Source organism: Rhinopithecus roxellana, chromosome 13 (assembly GCF_007565055.1).
Source record: "Rhinopithecus roxellana isolate Shanxi Qingling chromosome 13, ASM756505v1, whole genome shotgun sequence".
Taxonomy (NCBI): Eukaryota; Metazoa; Chordata; class Mammalia; order Primates; family Cercopithecidae; genus Rhinopithecus; species Rhinopithecus roxellana.
Window position 1 is genome coordinate 16,488,080 of NC_044561.1, and position 9,254 is coordinate 16,497,333.

Consider the following 9,254-nt stretch of genomic DNA (forward strand, 5'->3'; position numbering starts at 1 on the left):
AAACCTTTCCCGCGCGTGCCTAAACCTTTCCCGCACACGCCCAAACCTTTCCCGCGCTTGCGCCCAAACCTTTCCGGCGCGCATTTTTCCCGCCCAGGAAGATATGCAGCCTATGGCGCAGGCGTGATCCCGCGCCCGGGAAAATTACAAACCCACGGCGCGTGCGCAATTGTAATTTGAGAAGACCCGGCCCCCCGTCACCGCCCTGGCTCAACCTCTTCCTCTGCCAGCCTATATAAGGCATGACACTGCATTCAATAAACGAGACTTGATCAGGCTATTTGTCTTGTCCCCATTTCTCGTGTTTTCTTGTCTCCTCCATTCCCACTCCCCCTTCCAGGGCCCGTTCGACTGTCCTGCGGGTTGGGACACTCATGTGTGCTTTTCACTCACCTTCCCACAATGATGATACGGTTTGGCTGTGTGTGTCCCCACCCAAAATCTTATCTTGAATTGTAATTCCCATAATCACATGTCAAGGGTTGGACCAGGTGGAGGTAATTGGATCACAGGGGCGGTTTGCCCCATGCTGTTCTAGTGATAGTGAGTCTCATGAGATCTGATGATTTTAAGTATCTGGCACTTCCTCTGCTTGCACTCAATCCATCCTGCTGCCCTGTCAAGAAGGTGCCTGCTTCTCCTTTGCCTTCCACCATGATTGTAAGTTTCCTGAGGCCTCCCCAGCCATGAAGAACTGTGAGTCAATTAAACCTGTTTCCTTTATAAATTACCCAGTCTTGGGCATTTCTTCCTAGCAGTGTGAGAATGGACTAATACAGATGACTTTTTACATTACTCTAATACAATGATCAAAACCACGAGATTGACCTTGGTATAATAATCAAGTATAAAACCTTATTGCGATTTCACCAGTTTTCATATGCTTTTGTATTTTTCTTTTGTTTTCTTGTTGTTGTTGTTGTTAAGTATTCTATGAAAATGCATTAGAGTATACATGCATGTAACCACAACCAAAATTAAGATAAAAGCCTGATTCTTCATCCCAGAGAAACTCCCTCATGCTACCCCTTTGTAGTCTCACCTCTCCATCCCTAATTCCTGTCAATCCTTGATCTGTTTTCCATCACTAAATTTGATCATTTACTTAGGTTACATAAATGGAATAATAGAATATATAGTCTTTTGAGGTTATGACTCACCAAATAGAAAATATCAATTAAAAGCTAGCAATTTTTAAAATTTTTATTTAATTTCTGGGGTACATGTGCAGGATATGCAGGTTTGCTACATAGGTAAACGTGTGCCATGGTGATTTGCTGCACCTATCAACCCATCAGCTAGTTATTAAGCCCAGCACACATTAGCTATTTTTCTTGATGTTCTCCCTCCTCCAAGTCTCCTCATTGTTGTTCCCCTCCTTGTATCCATGTGTCCTCATTGTTCAGTTCCCACTTATAAGTGCGAACATGTGGTGTTTGCTTTTCTGTTCCTGCACTAGTTTGCTGAGGATAATGGCTTCCATCTCTATCCATGCCCCTGCAAAGTACATGATCTCATTCCTTTTTATGGCTGCATAGTATTCCATGGTGTATATGTACCACATTTTCTTTCTTTCTTTTTTTTTTTTGAGATGAAGTCTCGCTCTTGTCCCCCAGGCTGGAATGGAATAATCTCAGCTCACTGCAACCTCCGCCTCCCGGGTTCAAGAGATTCTCCTGCCTCAGCCTCCCGAGTAGCTAGGATTAAAGGTGCCTGCCACCATGCCCAGCTAATTTTTTAGTAGAGACACGGTTTCACCATGTTAGCCAGGCTGGTCTCGAACTCCTGACCTCAGGTAATCCACCCGTCTCGGCCTCCCAAAGTACTGGGATTACAGGCGTGAGCCACCGTGCCCGGCCTACCACATTTTCTTTATCCAAGCTATCACTGATGAGCATTTGGGTTGATTCTATGTCTTTGTTATTGTGAATAGTGCTGCAGTGAACATACTCATGCATGTGTCTTTATAAAAAATGATTTATATTCCTTTGGTTATATACCCAGCAATGGGATTGCTGGGTCAAAGGGATTTCTTTGACAAATCTCCATACTGTTTTCCATAATGAGCCACAATGATGGCTGAACAAACTTGCATTCCCACCAACAGTGTAAAAGCGTTCCTATTTCTCCGCAGCCTCATCAAAGCTAGCAATTATTTTTAAAAAGACAGAATAAAGAAAAATAATTTAAAAATGGTTTTCCTCTGAACAGAACCTCAAACATCTGTGGAACATCATCAAGCATACTAATATATGCACGAGGGGAATCCTAGAAAGAGAAGAGAAAGAAAAGGGGTACAAAGCACATGAAGAGAGAATGGACAAAATGTTCCAGATTTGATGAACAACATTAACTTACAGTGCCAAGAAACTCAATGAATTCCAAGATAGATGTCAGAAATTCTATCTCCCAATATCTCACTCTGAGACTCTAGGAAATTTATTTCATCGTTTTCTTTCAGAAAGGGATATGTGGTCTGATTTCTCAGTAAGTCCATCACTTTTGCTACTTATTCAAGGCATGACAATCCTGAAGGGTTTTTTTTAATTACACCTTCCTTATTATTACCTATCCCAGGTCCTTGTTCTCGTACCCCTCACTGTCTTCCCCACTATCCTAGAAACAGGAACGTTGTTCTTTAAGTTTGTTTCGGGACAGGAATGATGTGGATCTTTAAAAGAACTGAATATGAGAAAGAACTAGAGATGAAATATTTAAAGAAGAATAAGAGTTCATATTGCTTTCTGTGGTTTACAGTACTTGAGTAAGTTTTTCTTTTCTTTTTCCTGAGGATTGAGCAAGACATGCCTCCTGAATGGTCAGAAGAGGTAATTTATGCATCATATTTAGTGAGTTTAACTCTGGACTTGAGTCACTGGCTTGTTCAGAATTCACTAGAGATTCAGTTATGTTCCCATTGAGACACACTCTTAAATGACCACTTGTGCTTAGGAAGAGAAGGGAACCTTTTTATTAATCCTAGTTGCTCATTGTCTCAGGGACACCTGGGGATTGGATATATAGGAGAAGGCAGTCCCTCTGGAGTGCTAGGGAGGGCTGGGCTGAAGAAAGCTGGGTCCTCCTCACTTGCTCCTATGCATTCCGTTTGATCTAGCAACTACATGATGAGAAAAATCTATTCTCTCAAATGGAACAAATCCCTCTGTTGTCTCTAGAGGGTGCTCAGAAACCACTGATCCAGACACAAGCAGCTTCAGTACCTAAAGTGAGGAACACTGAAGATCCCAGGAAGGAATAGTGCAAAGAAGGAGAAGAGAGAGTTATGAAAGAACAGAATACAGAGCAACATCTCCCTACCTTTGGGGAAAGAATCAGCCATCCTGGATTCTCTGGCTTGGGCCACAGTATTGCAACCAGTATTTGGCCTTCATCTTCCAATATCTTTGGGGACAGAATTTATCTGTGAATTTCACAGCGTCAGGTGCCAGTGGGGTAGCAGTATATGAGAATGAAGTGAAGCAAATAGAACTTCCATTAAATGTGCATGCATTTTGTGTGTCACTCTGTTCAAAGTGCTTTACCACACGTTATATCTTGTCCCATAGCAATGCAACAGAATAAATTAAGTTTGACTACATACATCTTAGAGATGTGAAAGTTGGGTTGCACAGAAGGGGAGCACCCTGCCCACAAAGAATGCAACTTTTTGGTATTAGAACAGATTTCAAATCCATGATATCTTCAATACACCACCCAGTCTTTTTTTTTTTTAGACTCTGGGGAAGTTCACAATTTAATTAAGCAAATATTGATTTACATACACAAAGCAAAATAGCAATGCATGATAAAAATTTTTAAATGCAACCTATAAAGGTTTATAAAATCGAAGAATTTCAGGGCTAACTGTGACCTCAGTGGCCATTTAGTCCAAAACACAAATCAGCCAGTAAGTCTTCATCACATGTTAGAAGTGGCCTGTCCAGTTTTGGTTTGAATGTCTTCAATCACACAGAAACTCCTACTTCAGAAATATATCTTTCCACTGATAAACTGCTCTGTTAGAAAGGTTTTCCTCATCTAACCCTAAGTGTGTTCCCTGGAACTTCCAGCCATGTCCTAAAGCCATCCTTTGCAGCCACATAGTACAAGACCATTCTTCATTTTATATAACAGCTCTTCATATGTTGTGTGCCCATTAAGCAAACCCCACCCCTAGGATTTCTCATCTCAAGGTTATAGAAATAATCCAAATTCCGGCCGGGCACTGTGACTCATGCCTGTAATCCCAACACTTTGAGAGGCTGAATCGGGTGGATCACCTGAAGTCAGGAATTCGAGACCAGCTTCGCCAACACGGTGAAACCCCGTCTCTACAAAAAATACAAAAATTTGCTGAGCATGGTGGCAGGCACCTGTGGTCCTAGCTGCTTGGGAGGCTGAGGCATGAGAATAGCTTGAACCCAGGAAGCGGAAGTTACAGCAAGTCAAGATTGCACCACTGCACTCCAGCCTGGGTGACTAAATAAAATAAAATAAAATTTTAAAAAATGTATTTAAAAAAGAAATAGGCCTGGCACAGTGACTCATGCCTATAATCCCAGTACTTTGGGAGACCAAGGCGGGTGGATCACGATGTCAGGAGATCGAGATCATCTTGGCCAACATGGTGAAACTCCATCTCTACTAAAAACGCAAAAATTAGCTGGACATGGTGGCGTGCGCCTATGGTCCCAGCTATTCAGGAGGCTGAAGCACGAGAATTGCTTGAACCTGGGGGGTGGAGGTGAGCTGAGATTGCACCACTGCACTCCAGCCTGGCGACAGAGCGAGACTCTGTATCAAAAAAAAAAAAAAAAAATCCTAATCCAAATTCTTTACTACTCTTACTTTACGTGATACAGGTTTCAGGCTTACTCACAATTCTACTTGCCTTACTCTGAACAAACTTGTAAAGGTGGGTCCCGATTATGATCAAATACCTCTTCATCACATGCACAAAAAACAACCTGCTTATGTCCCATTCATAAACAAACCTACAAACAAGGTGATACTGGTATAGTTTGCAAGTCTTTCCCAGACACCCTCTGTAATGAGTTCATTGTACCCAACTCTTGGAACCCTTCCTCTTTCTAGTAATGGCATGTAAAATTTCTGGGCTGTGGCTGTTTATATCTGTTTCTTTAACAAGAATTTGAAAGCAAAGCTGCCCATCCCCATAAGCAAAGCCCGGGCACGGTGGCTCACACCTGTAATCCCAGCATTTTGGGAGGCTGAGGTGGGCAGATCACCTGAGGTCGGGAGTTTGAGACCAAACTGACCAACATAGAGAAACCCCGTCTCTACTATAAATACAAAATTAGCCAGGTGTGGTGCCTCATGCCTGTAATCCCAGCTACTTGGGAGGCTGAGGCGGGAGAATCGCTTGAACCTGGGTGGCAGAGATTGTGGTGAGCCGAGATCATGCCATTGCACTCCAGTCTGGGCAACAAGAGTGAAACTCTGTCTCAAAAAAAGAAAAAAAAAAAAATTGAAAGCGGGAACTGTACTCGTCTTCACAGTCTCAATACAGTGCATGATACATATAGAATGCTCAATAAATGTCCCCATTCCTCCATGGTAGAGATCTTGTCTGTTTTTTTTCATGTATGTGTACCCAGCACCTAACCAAATTCTGACTATAGTCCTCAAAAAATATTTGTTGAATGAATGCCTGAGTGAGTAACTCCACATGAGGTAGGAGGCAGGCAGGACTCATCTCTGGACCAGACTGAAGACTGGTAGAAACCAGGAAGAGTTGCTGAAAGAACCTCCAATTGCTCTTGCTGCCCATCCCCTAAGACACTACCACAGTTTACCGATGCCTGGAGATGACTGAAGTTACTACCGTTTGCCACGGCAATACCCAGAGAGTTATCACCCATTTTCTAGCTATTTCTGAATAGAACTGCCCTTAATTAGCATGTCATTAGAAGTAGATATAAATATGACCACAAACCACCCATATATTGTTACTCAGCTCACTGCCTATGTGCTAGCTTTGCTTCACAAGAAGCGGTCACAGAGAAGTGACACTGCTGCCACTTCAATAAAGTTGCTTTCTTTCATCACCAGCTTGCTCTTGAATTCTTTAAATAGGGACAGGGTCTTGCTATGTTGCCCAGGCTGGTCTCAAACTGCTGGGCTCAAGAGATCTTCCTGCCTCAGCTTCCCAAAGGGCTGGGATTACAGGTGTGAGCCATCACGCCCAGCCTTGGTCTTGAGTTATTTCCTGAGCAAAGCCAAGAATCTGCCCTGCATCAGTGATGAGTCAGCCGGGAGCGAAGAGAAGATGGTGGCCAGTGATTGATGAGGCAATAGTGAGAGATAATGGTTGGTGAGACAGTGAGAGATGGCAAGAGACAGCAAGCAGTGAGAGAGACAGCCAGAGGCAACCATCAGTGAGACAGCGAGAGATGGTGAAGAAACTGGTGATCAAAACTGCAAGAGCAGTACCACTAAGACTGTAATACCAAAGAGCTGCTAACACTGCAGAGAGATGTAACATTAACCAAAAGCTTTTTTCAGAGCCATCATTTTCCCTCCCTCCCTTCCTTCCTTCCTTCCTTCCCTCCTTCCTTCCTTTTTCCTCTCTTTGTCTCTTTGTCTCTTTCTCTCTTTCTTTCTTTTCTTTCAAGATGGAGTCTTGTTCTGGAGCCTTAGTCTGGAGTGCAGTGGTGTGATCTTGGCTCACTGCAACCTGCAACCTCTGCCTCCTAGATTCTCCTGCTTCAAGGGATTCTCCTGCCTCAGCCTCTTGAGTAGCTGGTATTACAGGCACCCACCACCATGCCCTGCTAATTTTTGTATTTTTAGTGGAGACAGGGTTCCACCATGTTGGCCAGGCTAGTCTAGAGCTCCTGACTTCAAGTGATCCGCCCCGCTCGGCTTCTCAAAGTGTTGGGATTACAGACATAAGCCACCGCACCTGGCCGGAGCCGTCATTTATCCTGGCAGGCAGTGGAGCCAAGAGGACAGTCAAGTGGCCATAGCACTGCCTCATGTGGGACCTGCCGCTTCAGCTGGCAGGTTGCTGGTCTCCACACTTGTTCCCCTCCAGCAGCCAAGCCCACCCAAGCTGGGGGTCACCTAAGCAGGCCTTCGCCCAGTTCCACAAGCCTGGCTGGCACCATTTTGGCTCGTGCACACAGGTGTCTCCATTGCCGAGTACGTTCTCTCGTGAATCAGGGCTCCCAAGGTCTCTCCTTGAGAAATGCTGGTCACCCCTTCCCTTCCTCCCTTCTGTGGTTACTTTCTGCTTAGCCCCTCTCTACCCAAACTAAGATGCTTTCATTGCTCTCTGTAGAATTCAATCTCATCATTCTGCTACTCATTTATAGCTCATAATTGACTTTTGTAACGCTTTCCTACCTATACTTACACCTTCTTTGCCAAAAGTGAAAATTCGAAAGGAAAATGTGACTAAGCTTTTGCTAGACTTAGACTAACTAAAAAGCTCCTGTAGAAATCCTTACTAGACATGGGAACAGCAGTGAATATCCCATAGGCCTTGCCACTGGGATGTCTTTTAGGCAAGTGGAGTAAATTCAAATCGGATGATTTAAAGAGGAAAAAACCCCTTGTTTTCAAAGGCAACACTGTTTGGGTCAAGAACAAATTGGGGAATCAACAAATTTGGCCTACAAATGGCTCTTTATGTTATAATGCTATTTTACCATTAGATTTATTCTGTAAAAAGAAAGGAAAATGGGGGTAAGTTCCTTATATGCAGGTTTTTATGGCCTTCTACCAAGATCCTAACCTCAGAGATAGCTATAGAATGTGTCTGGCTCATAACACCTCTGGCACCAAGAAGCTACTCCAGATATCCTAGATTACCCTTTCTTAGCTGCTCCAGCTAGAACGCCTGCATGCTCGCCTTGGAACTTCCTCAGTCCTTCAGTTCTAAGAAGGTTCCCACCAGTTCTGTAGCATAGAATTCCACTCCAAGGTCATCAAGAACTTCTCCACCTTATCCAACAGATCCCAGCCTATGCCCCCTGCTACCCAAGGAAGTAAGCCCAACCAGTACCACCAGGAGTAGGGCCCCATATCAGCCCCTCAAATCAAACCTGTGTCCATATCAGGAGGTAGCTGACAGAGATGGTGAAAAAATCAGAATATATGTACCATTTCCATGTCCAATTTGGCTTTATGCAAGAAAATGTGGCCAATTTTCAGAGGATCCAGGGAAGTTTGTACAGGAGTTTGTTAAATAGGCCATGTCCTTTGATTTAAAATGGCATGACATGCAAATATTCACTTGTTATGCCATAGAAAAAAACAAAAGAGGCTGGGCGCGGTGGCTCACGCCTGTAATCCCAGCACTTTTGGAGGCCGAGACAGGTGGATCATCTGAGGTCAGGAGTTCAAGACCAACCTGACCAACATGGAGAAACCCCATCTCTACTAAAAACATAATAATTAGCTGGGCATGGTGGTAGGCACCTGTAATCCCAGCTATTCAGGAGGCTGAAGCAGGAGAATCGCTTGAACCCTGGAGGCGGAGGTTGCAGTGAGCCAAGACAGTGCCATTGCACTCCAGCCTGGGTGACAAGAGTGAAACTCAGTCTAAAAAAAAAGAAAAAGGAAAGAAAAGAAAAAAAGACTCTAGATACTGTCCATGAACATGCAGATGGAGTGGCTACTCATAACCAAGGCCACACCATTTATTGTGTGGTGGGGGTTAGGCAGGTCCAGATCAGTTCCTAAGATCTTGAATGCAGAAATCACATGCTAACTTGTTTAATAGAAGGCATGGGCCGGGCGCGGTGGCTCAAGCCTGTAATCCCAGCACTTTGGGAGGCCGAGATGGGCAGATCACGAGGTCAGGAGATCGAGACCATCCTGGCTAACACGGTGAAACCCCGTCTCTACTTAAAAAAATACAGAAAACTAGCCGGATGAGGTGGCGGGCGCCTGTAGTCCCAGCTACTCGGGAGGCTGAGGCAGGAGAATGGCATAAACCCGGGAGGCGGAGCTTGCAGTGAGCTGAGATCCGGCCACTGCACTCCAGCCTGGGCGACACAGTGAGACTCCGTCTCAAAAAAAAAAAAAAAGAAGGCATGAAAAAGTGTGTGGTCAAGCCAGTTATTATGACAAGATTAGAGAAATAACTCAGGGGAAAGATTAAAATCCTCTAACAGAAACAAAATCCAGATTCTTAATTTTCTGGGAAAACAAGGTGATATGGTTTGGCTGTGTCCCCACCCAAATCTCATCTTGAACTGTAGCTCCCATAATTCCCATGTGTCATG